This window comes from Schistocerca piceifrons, unplaced genomic scaffold, assembly GCF_021461385.2.
Source record: "Schistocerca piceifrons isolate TAMUIC-IGC-003096 unplaced genomic scaffold, iqSchPice1.1 HiC_scaffold_574, whole genome shotgun sequence".
In the NCBI taxonomy this organism is placed as follows: domain Eukaryota; kingdom Metazoa; phylum Arthropoda; class Insecta; order Orthoptera; family Acrididae; genus Schistocerca; species Schistocerca piceifrons.
The window spans coordinates 1-13,769 of NW_025728815.1; the positions used below are offsets into that span (position 1 = coordinate 1).

Sequence of the window (13,769 nt, forward strand, 5' to 3'; positions counted from 1 at the left end):
AGACCGCTCGGCCACGCTACCTGCGTCAGTGTTCTTCGCTTTTGTAGAAACAGTGCACGACACAGCTTCCTGTTCTGCTGCGACTGGCTGCTCATCCATTGCACCTCAAACAACTGCCCTTTTTGAATAGAGATTAACTACACAGGCAGCTGCCCGCGCTCTGGTGCGGCGGCATTGCGTGTTGATAATGAACTGGTAGTGCCACCTGCAGCCTGCGGAACATGAGTGAAAAATGAAGAGGGCACCGTGATTTCAAACACTGAGTCACAATCGTCACTGCAGCGACAGCAAGGCAAAACTTTAAAATTTGCCGTGACCAGGATTCGAACCTGGGTTATTGCGGCCACAACGCAATGTCCTAACCACTAGACGATCACGGCCACGGAAGCACCGCCGAGAGCAGTTCTCGCGACTGCAAGTGGCGATGCACAGCAAAGCTCAGCCCACACACCACTGTGTCTCCCCACAGCTGTGTCAGACGCGGTCTCCATTACATGTGTACTGGCAAACGAACGTGTCTGCGCTGTTAGGACACTAAGCAGTGTGGTTAGCTGCATTCAACCCCCGTGGCAATGTCTTGCAGTCCTCCAGCTCTGTTGACCACAGGTAGGTGCCTCGATAAGAGGTGGATAGATGTCGCATCGCTCTCGCCGTCACTTGTCACCACGAATCGAACTTAACGTAGTTTTCTGCAAGCGTCAGCGGAGCGTCAGCCGAGCTAAGTCGGGACAAGTCGCATAAGAGGAGCAACAAAATGCGCTTTTCCGGTACCGGGAATCGAACCCGGGCCTCCTGGGTGAGAGCCAGGTATCCTAGCCACTAGACCACACCGGATAACGACGCCAGGGCTCCTCCAGCGAACACAGCAGGCTATACACAATCTACTTGACGACAACGGCAAAAGTTAGCGTTTCCACTTTATAGAACGTCGTGCTCTGGACACATTTCGTGGAGACGGACGCCAGCAATCGTGACACCAAACTGCGCTTGTGAATCCTGTCGTTGCACCACGCACTGTGCTGCTACGACAATTTAAGAAAGAGACGCTCACGGCTTGCTGTGCTGTTTTCGTCGCGGGTAATCAGTGCTACGGCTTCCGAGACAGAAAACACTGGCAGCGGTGGGATTCGAACCCACGCCTCCGAAGAGACTGGTGCCTGAAACCAGCGCCTTAGACCGCTCGGCCACGCTACCTACGCGCCACGGCGGTCACAGGAGCTGCCTTCTTACCCACGAGACCACACCGCAATGGAACAAAAACGAGAAGTAAAAATTGGCAGCGGTGGGATTCGAACCCACGCCTCCGAAGAGACTGGTGCCTTAAACCAGCGCCTTAGACCGCTCGGCCACGCTACCTGCGTCAGTGTTCTTCGCTTTTGTAGAAACAGTGCACGACACAGCTTCCTGTTCTGCTGCGACTGGCTGCTCATCCATTGCACCTCAAACAACTGCCCTTTTTGAATAGAGATTAACTACACAGGCAGCTGCCCGCGCTCTGGTGCGGCGGCATTGCGTGTTGATAATGAACTGGTAGTGCCACCTGCAGCCTGCGGAACATGAGTGAAAAATGAAGAGGGCACCGTGATTTCAAACACTGAGTCACAATCGTCACTGCAGCGACAGCAAGGCAAAACTTTAAAATTTGCCGTGACCAGGATTCGAACCTGGGTTATTGCGGCCACAACGCAATGTCCTAACCACTAGACGATCACGGCCACGGAAGCACCGCCGAGAGCAGTTCTCGCGACTGCAAGTGGCGATGCACAGCAAAGCTCAGCCCACACACCACTGTGTCTCCCCACAGCTGTGTCAGACGCGGTCTCCATTACATGTGTACTGGCAAACGAACGTGTCTGCGCTGTTAGGACACTAAGCAGTGTGGTTAGCTGCATTCAACCCCCGTGGCAATGTCTTGCAGTCCTCCAGCTCTGTTGACCACAGGTAGGTGCCTCGATAAGAGGTGGATAGATGTCGCATCGCTCTCGCCGTCACTTGTCACCACGAATCGAACTTAACGTAGTTTTCTGCAAGCGTCAGCGGAGCGTCAGCCGAGCTAAGTCGGGACAAGTCGCATAAGAGGGAGCAACAAAATGCGCTTTTCCGGTACCGGGAATCGAACCCGGGCCTCCTGGGTGAGAGCCAGGTATCCTAGCCACTAGACCACACCGGATAACGACGCCAGGGCTCCTCCAGCGAACACAGCAGGCTATACACAATCTACTTGACGACAACGGCAAAAGTTAGCGTTTCCACTTTATAGAACGTCGTGCTCTGGACACATTTCGTGGAGACGGACGCCAGCAATCGTGACACCAAACTGCGCTTGTGAATCCTGTCGTTGCACCACGCACTGTGCTGCTACGACAATTTAAGAAAGAGACGCTCACGGCTTGCTGTGCTGTTTTTCGTCGCGGGTAATCAGTGCTACGGCTTCCGAGACAGAAAACACTGGCAGCGGTGGGATTCGAACCCACGCCTCCGAAGAGACTGGTGCCTGAAACCAGCGCCTTAGACCGCTCGGCCACGCTACCTACGCGCCACGGCGGTCACAGGAGCTGCCTTCTTACCCACGAGACCACACCGCAATGGAACAAAAACGAGAAGTAAAAATTGGCAGCGGTGGGATTCGAACCCACGCCTCCGAAGAGACTGGTGCCTTAAACCAGCGCCTTAGACCGCTCGGCCACGCTACCTGCGTCAGTGTTCTTCGCTTTTGTAGAAACAGTGCACGACACAGCTTCCTGTTCTGCTGCGACTGGCTGCTCATCCATTGCACCTCAAACAACTGCCCTTTTTGAATAGAGATTAACTACACAGGCAGCTGCCCGCGCTCTGGTGCGGCGGCATTGCGTGTTGATAATGAACTGGTAGTGCCACCTGCAGCCTGCGGAACATGAGTGAAAAATGAAGAGGGCACCGTGATTTCAAACACTGAGTCACAATCGTCACTGCAGCGACAGCAAGGCAAAACTTTAAAATTTGCCGTGACCAGGATTCGAACCTGGGTTATTGCGGCTACAACGCAATGTCCTAACCACTAGACGATCACGGCCACGGAAGCACCGCCGAGAGCAGTTCTCGCGACTGCAAGTGGCGATGCACAGCAAAAGCTCAGCCCACACACCACTGTGTCTCCCCACAGCTGTGTCAGACGCGGTCTCCATTACATGTGTACTGGCAAACGAACGTGTCTGCGCTGTTAGGACACTAAGCAGTGCGGTTAGCTGCATTCAACCCCCGTGGCAATGTCTTGCAGTCCTCCAGCTCTGTTGACCACAGGTAGGTGCCTCGATAAGAGGTGGATAGATGTCGCATCGCTCTCGCCGTCACTTGTCACCACGAATCGTACTTAACGTAGTTTTCTGCAAGCGTCAGCGGAGCGTCAGCCGAGCTAAGTCGGGACAAGTCGCATAAGAGGAGCAACAAAATGCGCTTTTCCGGTACCGGGAATCGAACCCGGGCCTCCTGGGTGAGAGCCAGGTATCCTAGCCACTAGACCACACCGGATAACGACGCCAGGGCTCCTCCAGCGAACACAGCAGGCTATACACAATCTACTTGACGACAACGGCAAAAGTTAGCGTTTCCACTTTATAGAACGTCGTGCTCTGGACACATTTCGTGGAGACGGACGCCAGCAATCGTGACACCAAACTGCGCTTGTGAATCCTGTCGTTGCACCACGCACTGTGCTGCTACGACAATTTAAGAAAGAGACGCTCACGGCTTGCTGTGCTGTTTTCGTCGCGGGTAATCAGTGCTACGGCTTCCGAGACAGAAAACACTGGCAGCGGTGGGATTCGAACCCACGCCTCCGAAGAGACTGGTGCCTGAAACCAGCGCCTTAGACCGCTCGGCCACGCTACCTACGCGCCACGGCGGTCACAGGAGCTGCCTTCTTACCCACGAGACCACACCGCAATGGAACAAAAACGAGAAGTAAAAATTGGCAGCGGTGGGATTCGAACCCACGCCTCCGAAGAGACTGGTGCCTTAAACCAGCGCCTTAGACCGCTCGGCCACGCTACCTGCGTCAGTGTTCTTCGCTTTTTTGGAAACAGTGCACGACACAGCTTCCTGTTCTGCTGCGACTGGCTGCTCATCCATTGCACCTCAAACAACTGCCCTTTTTGAATAGAGATTAACTACACAGGCAGCTGCCCGCGCTCTGGTGCGGCGGCATTGCGTGTTGATAATGAACTGGTAGTGCCACCTGCAGCCTGCGGAACATGAGTGAAAAATGAAGAGGGCACCGTGATTTCAAACACTGAGTCACAATCGTCACTGCAGCGACAGCAAGGCAAAACTTTAAAATTTGCCGTGACCAGGATTCGAACCTGGGTTATTGCGGCCACAACGCAATGTCCTAACCACTAGACGATCACGGCCACGGAAGCACCGCCGAGAGCAGTTCTCGCGACTGCAAGTGGCGATGCACAGCAAAGCTCAGCCCACACACCACTGTGTCTCCCCACAGCTGTGTCAGACGCGGTCTCCATTACATGTGTACTGGCAAACGAACGTGTCTGCGCTGTTAGGACACTAAGCAGTGTGGTTAGCTGCATTCAACCCCCGTGGCAATGTCTTGCAGTCCTCCAGCTCTGTTGACCACAGGTAGGTGCCTCGATAAGAGGTGGATAGATGTCGCATCGCTCTCGCCGTCACTTGTCACCACGAATCGTACTTAACGTAGTTTTCTGCAAGCGTCAGCGGAGCGTCAGCCGAGCTAAGTCGGGACAAGTCGCATAAGAGGAGCAACAAAATGCGCTTTTCCGGTACCGGGAATCGAACCCGGGCCTCCTGGGTGAGAGCCAGGTATCCTAGCCACTAGACCACACCGGATAACGACGCCAGGGCTCCTCCAGCGAACACAGCAGGCTATACACAATCTACTTGACGACAACGGCAAAAGTTAGCGTTTCCACTTTATAGAACGTCGTGCTCTGGACACATTTCGTGGAGACGGACGCCAGCAATCGTGACACCAAACTGCGCTTGTGAATCCTGTCGTTGCACCACGCACTGTGCTGCTACGACAATTTAAGAAAGAGACGCTCACGGCTTGCTGTGCTGTTTTCGTCGCGGGTAATCAGTGCTACGGCTTCCGAGACAGAAAACACTGGCAGCGGTGGGATTCGAACCCACGCCTCCGAAGAGACTGGTGCCTGAAACCAGCGCCTTAGACCGCTCGGCCACGCTACCTACGCGCCACGGCGGTCACAGGAGCTGCCTTCTTACCCACGAGACCACACCGCAATGGAACAAAAACGAGAAGTAAAAATTGGCAGCGGTGGGATTCGAACCCACGCCTCCGAAGAGACTGGTGCCTTAAACCAGCGCCTTAGACCGCTCGGCCACGCTACCTGCGTCAGTGTTCTTCGCTTTTGTAGAAACAGTGCACGACACAGCTTCCTGTTCTGCTGCGACTGGCTGCTCATCCATTGCACCTCAAACAACTGCCCTTTTTGAATAGAGATTAACTACACAGGCAGCTGCCCGCGCTCTGGTGCGGCGGCATTGCGTGTTGATAATGAACTGGTAGTGCCACCTGCAGCCTGCGGAACATGAGTGAAAAATGAAGAGGGCACCGTGATTTCAAACACTGAGTCACAATCGTCACTGCAGCGACAGCAAGGCAAAACTTTAAAATTTGCCGTGACCAGGATTCGAACCTGGGTTATTGCGGCCACAACGCAATGTCCTAACCACTAGACGATCACGGCCACGGAAGCACCGCCGAGAGCAGTTCTCGCGACTGCAAGTGGCGATGCACAGCAAAGCTCAGCCCACACACCACTGTGTCTCCCCACAGCTGTGTCAGACGCGGTCTCCATTACATGTGTACTGGCAAACGAACGTGTCTGCGCTGTTAGGACACTAAGCAGTGTGGTTAGCTGCATTCAACCCCCGTGGCAATGTCTTGCAGTCCTCCAGCTCTGTTGACCACAGGTAGGTGCCTCGATAAGAGGTGGATAGATGTCGCATCGCTCTCGCCGTCACTTGTCACCACGAATCGAACTTAACGTAGTTTTCTGCAAGCGTCAGCGGAGCGTCAGCCGAGCTAAGTCGGGACAAGTCGCATAAGAGGAGCAACAAAATGCGCTTTTCCGGTACCGGGAATCGAACCCGGGCCTCCTGGGTGAGAGCCAGGTATCCTAGCCACTAGACCACACCGGATAACGACGCCAGGGCTCCTCCAGCGAACACAGCAGGCTATACACAATCTACTTGACGACAACGGCAAAAGTTAGCGTTTCCACTTTATAGAACGTCGTGCTCTGGACACATTTCGTGGAGACGGACGCCAGCAATCGTGACACCAAACTGCGCTTGTGAATCCTGTCGTTGCACCACGCACTGTGCTGCTACGACAATTTAAGAAAGAGACGCTCACGGCTTGCTGTGCTGTTTTCGTCGCGGGTAATCAGTGCTACGGCTTCCGAGACAGAAAACACTGGCAGCGGTGGGATTCGAACCCACGCCTCCGAAGAGACTGGTGCCTGAAACCAGCGCCTTAGACCGCTCGGCCACGCTACCTACGCGCCACGGCGGTCACAGGAGCTGCCTTCTTACCCACGAGACCACACCGCAATGGAACAAAAACGAGAAGTAAAAATTGGCAGCGGTGGGATTCGAACCCACGCCTCCGAAGAGACTGGTGCCTTAAACCAGCGCCTTAGACCGCTCGGCCACGCTACCTGCGTCAGTGTTCTTCGCTTTTGTAGAAACAGTGCACGACACAGCTTCCTGTTCTGCTGCGACTGGCTGCTCATCCATTGCACCTCAAACAACTGCCCTTTTTGAATAGAGATTAACTACACAGGCAGCTGCCCGCGCTCTGGTGCGGCGGCATTGCGTGTTGATAATGAACTGGTAGTGCCACCTGCAGCCTGCGGAACATGAGTGAAAAATGAAGAGGGCACCGTGATTTCAAACACTGAGTCACAATCGTCACTGCAGCGACAGCAAGGCAAAACTTTAAAATTTGCCGTGACCAGGATTCGAACCTGGGTTATTGCGGCCACAACGCAATGTCCTAACCACTAGACGATCACGGCCACGGAAGCACCGCCGAGAGCAGTTCTCGCGACTGCAAGTGGCGATGCACAGCAAAGCTCAGCCCACACACCACTGTGTCTCCCCACAGCTGTGTCAGACGCGGTCTCCATTACATGTGTACTGGCAAACGAACGTGTCTGCGCTGTTAGGACACTAAGCAGTGTGGTTAGCTGCATTCAACCCCCGTGGCAATGTCTTGCAGTCCTCCAGCTCTGTTGACCACAGGTAGGTGCCTCGATAAGAGGTGGATAGATGTCGCATCGCTCTCGCCGTCACTTGTCACCACGAATCGAACTTAACGTAGTTTTCTGCAAGCGTCAGCGGAGCGTCAGCCGAGCTAAGTCGGGACAAGTCGCATAAGAGGAGCAACAAAATGCGCTTTTCCGGTACCGGGAATCGAACCCGGGCCTCCTGGGTGAGAGCCAGGTATCCTAGCCACTAGACCACACCGGATAACGACGCCAGGGCTCCTCCAGCGAACACAGCAGGCTATACACAATCTACTTGACGACAACGGCAAAAGTTAGCGTTTCCACTTTATAGAACGTCGTGCTCTGGACACATTTCGTGGAGACGGACGCCAGCAATCGTGACACCAAACTGCGCTTGTGAATCCTGTCGTTGCACCACGCACTGTGCTGCTACGACAATTTAAGAAAGAGACGCTCACGGCTTGCTGTGCTGTTTTCGTCGCGGGTAATCAGTGCTACGGCTTCCGAGACAGAAAACACTGGCAGCGGTGGGATTCGAACCCACGCCTCCGAAGAGACTGGTGCCTGAAACCAGCGCCTTAGACCGCTCGGCCACGCTACCTACGCGCCACGGCGGTCACAGGAGCTGCCTTCTTACCCACGAGACCACACCGCAATGGAACAAAAACGAGAAGTAAAAATTGGCAGCGGTGGGATTCGAACCCACGCCTCCGAAGAGACTGGTGCCTTAAACCAGCGCCTTAGACCGCTCGGCCACGCTACCTGCGTCAGTGTTCTTCGCTTTTTTGGAAACAGTGCACGACACAGCTTCCTGTTCTGCTGCGACTGGCTGCTCATCCATTGCACCTCAAACAACTGCCCTTTTTGAATAGAGATTAACTACACAGGCAGCTGCCCGCGCTCTGGTGCGGCGGCATTGCGTGTTGATAATGAACTGGTAGTGCCACCTGCAGCCTGCGGAACATGAGTGAAAAATGAAGAGGGCACCGTGATTTCAAACACTGAGTCACAATCGTCACTGCAGCGACAGCAAGGCAAAACTTTAAAATTTGCCGTGACCAGGATTCGAACCTGGGTTATTGCGGCCACAACGCAATGTCCTAACCACTAGACGATCACGGCCACGGAAGCACCGCCGAGAGCAGTTCTCGCGACTGCAAGTGGCGATGCACAGCAAAGCTCAGCCCACACACCACTGTGTCTCCCCACAGCTGTGTCAGACGCGGTCTCCATTACATGTGTACTGGCAAACGAACGTGTCTGCGCTGTTAGGACACTAAGCAGTGTGGTTAGCTGCATTCAACCCCCGTGGCAATGTCTTGCAGTCCTCCAGCTCTGTTGACCACAGGTAGGTGCCTCGATAAGAGGTGGATAGATGTCGCATCGCTCTCGCCGTCACTTGTCACCACGAATCGTACTTAACGTAGTTTTCTGCAAGCGTCAGCGGAGCGTCAGCCGAGCTAAGTCGGGACAAGTCGCATAAGAGGAGCAACAAAATGCGCTTTTCCGGTACCGGGAATCGAACCCGGGCCTCCTGGGTGAGAGCCAGGTATCCTAGCCACTAGACCACACCGGATAACGACGCCAGGGCTCCTCCAGCGAACACAGCAGGCTATACACAATCTACTTGACGACAACGGCAAAAGTTAGCGTTTCCACTTTATAGAACGTCGTGCTCTGGACACATTTCGTGGAGACGGACGCCAGCAATCGTGACACCAAACTGCGCTTGTGAATCCTGTCGTTGCACCACGCACTGTGCTGCTACGACAATTTAAGAAAGAGACGCTCACGGCTTGCTGTGCTGTTTTCGTCGCGGGTAATCAGTGCTACGGCTTCCGAGACAGAAAACACTGGCAGCGGTGGGATTCGAACCCACGCCTCCGAAGAGACTGGTGCCTGAAACCAGCGCCTTAGACCGCTCGGCCACGCTACCTACGCGCCACGGCGGTCACAGGAGCTGCCTTCTTACCCACGAGACCACACCGCAATGGAACAAAAACGAGAAGTAAAAATTGGCAGCGGTGGGATTCGAACCCACGCCTCCGAAGAGACTGGTGCCTTAAACCAGCGCCTTAGACCGCTCGGCCACGCTACCTGCGTCAGTGTTCTTCGCTTTTGTAGAAACAGTGCACGACACAGCTTCCTGTTCTGCTGCGACTGGCTGCTCATCCATTGCACCTCAAACAACTGCCCTTTTTGAATAGAGATTAACTACACAGGCAGCTGCCCGCGCTCTGGTGCGGCGGCATTGCGTGTTGATAATGAACTGGTAGTGCCACCTGCAGCCTGCGGAACATGAGTGAAAAATGAAGAGGGCACCGTGATTTCAAACACTGAGTCACAATCGTCACTGCAGCGACAGCAAGGCAAAACTTTAAAATTTGCCGTGACCAGGATTCGAACCTGGGTTATTGCGGCCACAACGCAATGTCCTAACCACTAGACGATCACGGCCACGGAAGCACCGCCGAGAGCAGTTCTCGCGACTGCAAGTGGCGATGCACAGCAAAGCTCAGCCCACACACCACTGTGTCTCCCCACAGCTGTGTCAGACGCGGTCTCCATTACATGTGTACTGGCAAACGAACGTGTCTGCGCTGTTAGGACACTAAGCAGTGTGGTTAGCTGCATTCAACCCCCGTGGCAATGTCTTGCAGTCCTCCAGCTCTGTTGACCACAGGTAGGTGCCTCGATAAGAGGTGGATAGATGTCGCATCGCTCTCGCCGTCACTTGTCACCACGAATCGAACTTAACGTAGTTTTCTGCAAGCGTCAGCGGAGCGTCAGCCGAGCTAAGTCGGGACAAGTCGCATAAGAGGAGCAACAAAATGCGCTTTTCCGGTACCGGGAATCGAACCCGGGCCTCCTGGGTGAGAGCCAGGTATCCTAGCCACTAGACCACACCGGATAACGACGCCAGGGCTCCTCCAGCGAACACAGCAGGCTATACACAATCTACTTGACGACAACGGCAAAAGTTAGCGTTTCCACTTTATAGAACGTCGTGCTCTGGACACATTTCGTGGAGACGGACGCCAGCAATCGTGACACCAAACTGCGCTTGTGAATCCTGTCGTTGCACCACGCACTGTGCTGCTACGACAATTTAAGAAAGAGACGCTCACGGCTTGCTGTGCTGTTTTCGTCGCGGGTAATCAGTGCTACGGCTTCCGAGACAGAAAACACTGGCAGCGGTGGGATTCGAACCCACGCCTCCGAAGAGACTGGTGCCTGAAACCAGCGCCTTAGACCGCTCGGCCACGCTACCTACGCGCCACGGCGGTCACAGGAGCTGCCTTCTTACCCACGAGACCACACCGCAATGGAACAAAAACGAGAAGTAAAAATTGGCAGCGGTGGGATTCGAACCCACGCCTCCGAAGAGACTGGTGCCTTAAACCAGCGCCTTAGACCGCTCGGCCACGCTACCTGCGTCAGTGTTCTTCGCTTTTGTAGAAACAGTGCACGACACAGCTTCCTGTTCTGCTGCGACTGGCTGCTCATCCATTGCACCTCAAACAACTGCCCTTTTTGAATAGAGATTAACTACACAGGCAGCTGCCCGCGCTCTGGTGCGGCGGCATTGCGTGTTGATAATGAACTGGTAGTGCCACCTGCAGCCTGCGGAACATGAGTGAAAAATGAAGAGGGCACCGTGATTTCAAACACTGAGTCACAATCGTCACTGCAGCGACAGCAAGGCAAAACTTTAAAATTTGCCGTGACCAGGATTCGAACCTGGGTTATTGCGGCCACAACGCAATGTCCTAACCACTAGACGATCACGGCCACGGAAGCACCGCCGAGAGCAGTTCTCGCGACTGCAAGTGGCGATGCACAGCAAAGCTCAGCCCACACACCACTGTGTCTCCCCACAGCTGTGTCAGACGCGGTCTCCATTACATGTGTACTGGCAAACGAACGTGTCTGCGCTGTTAGGACACTAAGCAGTGTGGTTAGCTGCATTCAACCCCCGTGGCAATGTCTTGCAGTCCTCCAGCTCTGTTGACCACAGGTAGGTGCCTCGATAAGAGGTGGATAGATGTCGCATCGCTCTCGCCGTCACTTGTCACCACGAATCGTACTTAACGTAGTTTTCTGCAAGCGTCAGCGGAGCGTCAGCCGAGCTAAGTCGGGACAAGTCGCATAAGAGGAGCAACAAAATGCGCTTTTCCGGTACCGGGAATCGAACCCGGGCCTCCTGGGTGAGAGCCAGGTATCCTAGCCACTAGACCACACCGGATAACGACGCCAGGGCTCCTCCAGCGAACACAGCAGGCTATACACAATCTACTTGACGACAACGGCAAAAGTTAGCGTTTCCACTTTATAGAACGTCGTGCTCTGGACACATTTCGTGGAGACGGACGCCAGCAATCGTGACACCAAACTGCGCTTGTGAATCCTGTCGTTGCACCACGCACTGTGCTGCTACGACAATTTAAGAAAGAGACGCTCACGGCTTGCTGTGCTGTTTTCGTCGCGGGTAATCAGTGCTACGGCTTCCGAGACAGAAAACACTGGCAGCGGTGGGATTCGAACCCACGCCTCCGAAGAGACTGGTGCCTGAAACCAGCGCCTTAGACCGCTCGGCCACGCTACCTACGCGCCACGGCGGTCACAGGAGCTGCCTTCTTACCCACGAGACCACACCGCAATGGAACAAAAACGAGAAGTAAAAATTGGCAGCGGTGGGATTCGAACCCACGCCTCCGAAGAGACTGGTGCCTTAAACCAGCGCCTTAGACCGCTCGGCCACGCTACCTGCGTCAGTGTTCTTCGCTTTTGTAGAAACAGTGCACGACACAGCTTCCTGTTCTGCTGCGACTGGCTGCTCATCCATTGCACCTCAAACAACTGCCCTTTTTGAATAGAGATTAACTACACAGGCAGCTGCCCGCGCTCTGGTGCGGCGGCATTGCGTGTTGATAATGAACTGGTAGTGCCACCTGCAGCCTGCGGAACATGAGTGAAAAATGAAGAGGGCACCGTGATTTCAAACACTGAGTCACAATCGTCACTGCAGCGACAGCAAGGCAAAACTTTAAAATTTGCCGTGACCAGGATTCGAACCTGGGTTATTGCGGCCACAACGCAATGTCCTAACCACTAGACGATCACGGCCACGGAAGCACCGCCGAGAGCAGTTCTCGCGACTGCAAGTGGCGATGCACAGCAAAGCTCAGCCCACACACCACTGTGTCTCCCCACAGCTGTGTCAGACGCGGTCTCCATTACATGTGTACTGGCAAACGAACGTGTCTGCGCTGTTAGGACACTAAGCAGTGTGGTTAGCTGCATTCAACCCCCGTGGCAATGTCTTGCAGTCCTCCAGCTCTGTTGACCACAGGTAGGTGCCTCGATAAGAGGTGGATAGATGTCGCATCGCTCTCGCCGTCACTTGTCACCACGAATCGAACTTAACGTAGTTTTCTGCAAGCGTCAGCGGAGCGTCAGCCGAGCTAAGTCGGGACAAGTCGCATAAGAGGAGCAACAAAATGCGCTTTTCCGGTACCGGGAATCGAACCCGGGCCTCCTGGGTGAGAGCCAGGTATCCTAGCCACTAGACCACACCGGATAACGACGCCAGGGCTCCTCCAGCGAACACAGCAGGCTATACACAATCTACTTGACGACAACGGCAAAAGTTAGCGTTTCCACTTTATAGAACGTCGTGCTCTGGACACATTTCGTGGAGACGGACGCCAGCAATCGTGACACCAAACTGCGCTTGTGAATCCTGTCGTTGCACCACGCACTGTGCTGCTACGACAATTTAAGAAAGAGACGCTCACGGCTTGCTGTGCTGTTTTCGTCGCGGGTAATCAGTGCTACGGCTTCCGAGACAGAAAACACTGGCAGCGGTGGGATTCGAACCCACGCCTCCGAAGAGACTGGTGCCTGAAACCAGCGCCTTAGACCGCTCGGCCACGCTACCTACGCGCCACGGCGGTCACAGGAGCTGCCTTCTTACCCACGAGACCACACCGCAATGGAACAAAAACGAGAAGTAAAAATTGGCAGCGGTGGGATTCGAACCCACGCCTCCGAAGAGACTGGTGCCTTAAACCAGCGCCTTAGACCGCTCGGCCACGCTACCTGCGTCAGTGTTCTTCGCTTTTGTAGAAACAGTGCACGACACAGCTTCCTGTTCTGCTGCGACTGGCTGCTCATCCATTGCACCTCAAACAACTGCCCTTTTTGAATAGAGATTAACTACACAGGCAGCTGCCCGCGCTCTGGTGCGGCGGCATTGCGTGTTGATAATGAACTGGTAGTGCCACCTGCAGCCTGCGGAACATGAGTGAAAAATGAAGAGGGCACCGTGATTTCAAACACTGAGTCACAATCGTCACTGCAGCGACAGCAAGGCAAAACTTTAAAATTTGCCGTGACCAGGATTCGAACCTGGGTTATTGCGGCCACAACGCAATGTCCTAACCACTAGACGATCACGGCCACGGAAGCACCGCCGAGAGCAGTTCTCGCGACTGC

General features: G+C 54.5%; 41 non-coding genes across 41 annotated transcripts; all 41 read right to left on the minus strand.

The window, feature by feature from the left end:
- Window positions 1-308: 308 nt before the first annotated feature.
- Window positions 309-380, minus strand: Trnah-gug. The gene has a single exon. It is a non-coding gene; the product is annotated as a tRNA-His (tRNA).
- Window positions 381-762: 382 nt separating this feature from the next.
- On the minus strand, window positions 763-834 carry Trnae-cuc. Its single transcript has one exon. It is a non-coding gene; the product is annotated as a tRNA-Glu (tRNA).
- Window positions 835-1,112: 278 nt separating this feature from the next.
- Trnal-cag lies at window positions 1,113-1,194 on the minus strand. Its single transcript has one exon. It is a non-coding gene; the product is annotated as a tRNA-Leu (tRNA).
- An 80-nt stretch (window positions 1,195-1,274) lies between these two features.
- Window positions 1,275-1,356, minus strand: Trnal-aag. The gene has a single exon. It is a non-coding gene; the product is annotated as a tRNA-Leu (tRNA).
- A 287-nt stretch (window positions 1,357-1,643) lies between these two features.
- Window positions 1,644-1,715, minus strand: Trnah-gug. Its single transcript has one exon. It is a non-coding gene; the product is annotated as a tRNA-His (tRNA).
- Window positions 1,716-2,098: 383 nt separating this feature from the next.
- On the minus strand, window positions 2,099-2,170 carry Trnae-cuc. The gene has a single exon. It is a non-coding gene; the product is annotated as a tRNA-Glu (tRNA).
- Window positions 2,171-2,449: 279 nt separating this feature from the next.
- Window positions 2,450-2,531, minus strand: Trnal-cag. Its single transcript has one exon. It is a non-coding gene; the product is annotated as a tRNA-Leu (tRNA).
- Window positions 2,532-2,611: 80 nt separating this feature from the next.
- Window positions 2,612-2,693, minus strand: Trnal-aag. Its single transcript has one exon. It is a non-coding gene; the product is annotated as a tRNA-Leu (tRNA).
- A 287-nt stretch (window positions 2,694-2,980) lies between these two features.
- Window positions 2,981-3,052, minus strand: Trnay-gua. Its single transcript has one exon. It is a non-coding gene; the product is annotated as a tRNA-Tyr (tRNA).
- Window positions 3,053-3,435: 383 nt separating this feature from the next.
- Trnae-cuc lies at window positions 3,436-3,507 on the minus strand. The gene has a single exon. It is a non-coding gene; the product is annotated as a tRNA-Glu (tRNA).
- A 278-nt stretch (window positions 3,508-3,785) lies between these two features.
- Window positions 3,786-3,867, minus strand: Trnal-cag. The gene has a single exon. It is a non-coding gene; the product is annotated as a tRNA-Leu (tRNA).
- An 80-nt stretch (window positions 3,868-3,947) lies between these two features.
- Trnal-aag lies at window positions 3,948-4,029 on the minus strand. Its single transcript has one exon. It is a non-coding gene; the product is annotated as a tRNA-Leu (tRNA).
- Window positions 4,030-4,316: 287 nt separating this feature from the next.
- On the minus strand, window positions 4,317-4,388 carry Trnah-gug. The gene has a single exon. It is a non-coding gene; the product is annotated as a tRNA-His (tRNA).
- A 382-nt stretch (window positions 4,389-4,770) lies between these two features.
- Trnae-cuc lies at window positions 4,771-4,842 on the minus strand. The gene has a single exon. It is a non-coding gene; the product is annotated as a tRNA-Glu (tRNA).
- A 278-nt stretch (window positions 4,843-5,120) lies between these two features.
- Trnal-cag lies at window positions 5,121-5,202 on the minus strand. Its single transcript has one exon. It is a non-coding gene; the product is annotated as a tRNA-Leu (tRNA).
- Window positions 5,203-5,282: 80 nt separating this feature from the next.
- On the minus strand, window positions 5,283-5,364 carry Trnal-aag. Its single transcript has one exon. It is a non-coding gene; the product is annotated as a tRNA-Leu (tRNA).
- A 287-nt stretch (window positions 5,365-5,651) lies between these two features.
- On the minus strand, window positions 5,652-5,723 carry Trnah-gug. Its single transcript has one exon. It is a non-coding gene; the product is annotated as a tRNA-His (tRNA).
- A 382-nt stretch (window positions 5,724-6,105) lies between these two features.
- Trnae-cuc lies at window positions 6,106-6,177 on the minus strand. The gene has a single exon. It is a non-coding gene; the product is annotated as a tRNA-Glu (tRNA).
- Window positions 6,178-6,455: 278 nt separating this feature from the next.
- Window positions 6,456-6,537, minus strand: Trnal-cag. Its single transcript has one exon. It is a non-coding gene; the product is annotated as a tRNA-Leu (tRNA).
- Window positions 6,538-6,617: 80 nt separating this feature from the next.
- Trnal-aag lies at window positions 6,618-6,699 on the minus strand. Its single transcript has one exon. It is a non-coding gene; the product is annotated as a tRNA-Leu (tRNA).
- Window positions 6,700-6,986: 287 nt separating this feature from the next.
- Window positions 6,987-7,058, minus strand: Trnah-gug. The gene has a single exon. It is a non-coding gene; the product is annotated as a tRNA-His (tRNA).
- A 382-nt stretch (window positions 7,059-7,440) lies between these two features.
- Window positions 7,441-7,512, minus strand: Trnae-cuc. Its single transcript has one exon. It is a non-coding gene; the product is annotated as a tRNA-Glu (tRNA).
- A 278-nt stretch (window positions 7,513-7,790) lies between these two features.
- Window positions 7,791-7,872, minus strand: Trnal-cag. The gene has a single exon. It is a non-coding gene; the product is annotated as a tRNA-Leu (tRNA).
- An 80-nt stretch (window positions 7,873-7,952) lies between these two features.
- Window positions 7,953-8,034, minus strand: Trnal-aag. The gene has a single exon. It is a non-coding gene; the product is annotated as a tRNA-Leu (tRNA).
- Window positions 8,035-8,321: 287 nt separating this feature from the next.
- On the minus strand, window positions 8,322-8,393 carry Trnah-gug. The gene has a single exon. It is a non-coding gene; the product is annotated as a tRNA-His (tRNA).
- Window positions 8,394-8,775: 382 nt separating this feature from the next.
- On the minus strand, window positions 8,776-8,847 carry Trnae-cuc. The gene has a single exon. It is a non-coding gene; the product is annotated as a tRNA-Glu (tRNA).
- A 278-nt stretch (window positions 8,848-9,125) lies between these two features.
- On the minus strand, window positions 9,126-9,207 carry Trnal-cag. Its single transcript has one exon. It is a non-coding gene; the product is annotated as a tRNA-Leu (tRNA).
- An 80-nt stretch (window positions 9,208-9,287) lies between these two features.
- Window positions 9,288-9,369, minus strand: Trnal-aag. Its single transcript has one exon. It is a non-coding gene; the product is annotated as a tRNA-Leu (tRNA).
- A 287-nt stretch (window positions 9,370-9,656) lies between these two features.
- On the minus strand, window positions 9,657-9,728 carry Trnah-gug. Its single transcript has one exon. It is a non-coding gene; the product is annotated as a tRNA-His (tRNA).
- A 382-nt stretch (window positions 9,729-10,110) lies between these two features.
- Trnae-cuc lies at window positions 10,111-10,182 on the minus strand. Its single transcript has one exon. It is a non-coding gene; the product is annotated as a tRNA-Glu (tRNA).
- Window positions 10,183-10,460: 278 nt separating this feature from the next.
- Window positions 10,461-10,542, minus strand: Trnal-cag. The gene has a single exon. It is a non-coding gene; the product is annotated as a tRNA-Leu (tRNA).
- An 80-nt stretch (window positions 10,543-10,622) lies between these two features.
- Trnal-aag lies at window positions 10,623-10,704 on the minus strand. The gene has a single exon. It is a non-coding gene; the product is annotated as a tRNA-Leu (tRNA).
- A 287-nt stretch (window positions 10,705-10,991) lies between these two features.
- Trnah-gug lies at window positions 10,992-11,063 on the minus strand. Its single transcript has one exon. It is a non-coding gene; the product is annotated as a tRNA-His (tRNA).
- A 382-nt stretch (window positions 11,064-11,445) lies between these two features.
- On the minus strand, window positions 11,446-11,517 carry Trnae-cuc. The gene has a single exon. It is a non-coding gene; the product is annotated as a tRNA-Glu (tRNA).
- A 278-nt stretch (window positions 11,518-11,795) lies between these two features.
- On the minus strand, window positions 11,796-11,877 carry Trnal-cag. Its single transcript has one exon. It is a non-coding gene; the product is annotated as a tRNA-Leu (tRNA).
- Window positions 11,878-11,957: 80 nt separating this feature from the next.
- On the minus strand, window positions 11,958-12,039 carry Trnal-aag. The gene has a single exon. It is a non-coding gene; the product is annotated as a tRNA-Leu (tRNA).
- A 287-nt stretch (window positions 12,040-12,326) lies between these two features.
- On the minus strand, window positions 12,327-12,398 carry Trnah-gug. The gene has a single exon. It is a non-coding gene; the product is annotated as a tRNA-His (tRNA).
- Window positions 12,399-12,780: 382 nt separating this feature from the next.
- Trnae-cuc lies at window positions 12,781-12,852 on the minus strand. Its single transcript has one exon. It is a non-coding gene; the product is annotated as a tRNA-Glu (tRNA).
- Window positions 12,853-13,130: 278 nt separating this feature from the next.
- Window positions 13,131-13,212, minus strand: Trnal-cag. The gene has a single exon. It is a non-coding gene; the product is annotated as a tRNA-Leu (tRNA).
- An 80-nt stretch (window positions 13,213-13,292) lies between these two features.
- On the minus strand, window positions 13,293-13,374 carry Trnal-aag. The gene has a single exon. It is a non-coding gene; the product is annotated as a tRNA-Leu (tRNA).
- Window positions 13,375-13,661: 287 nt separating this feature from the next.
- On the minus strand, window positions 13,662-13,733 carry Trnah-gug. The gene has a single exon. It is a non-coding gene; the product is annotated as a tRNA-His (tRNA).
- Window positions 13,734-13,769: the final 36 nt, after the last annotated feature.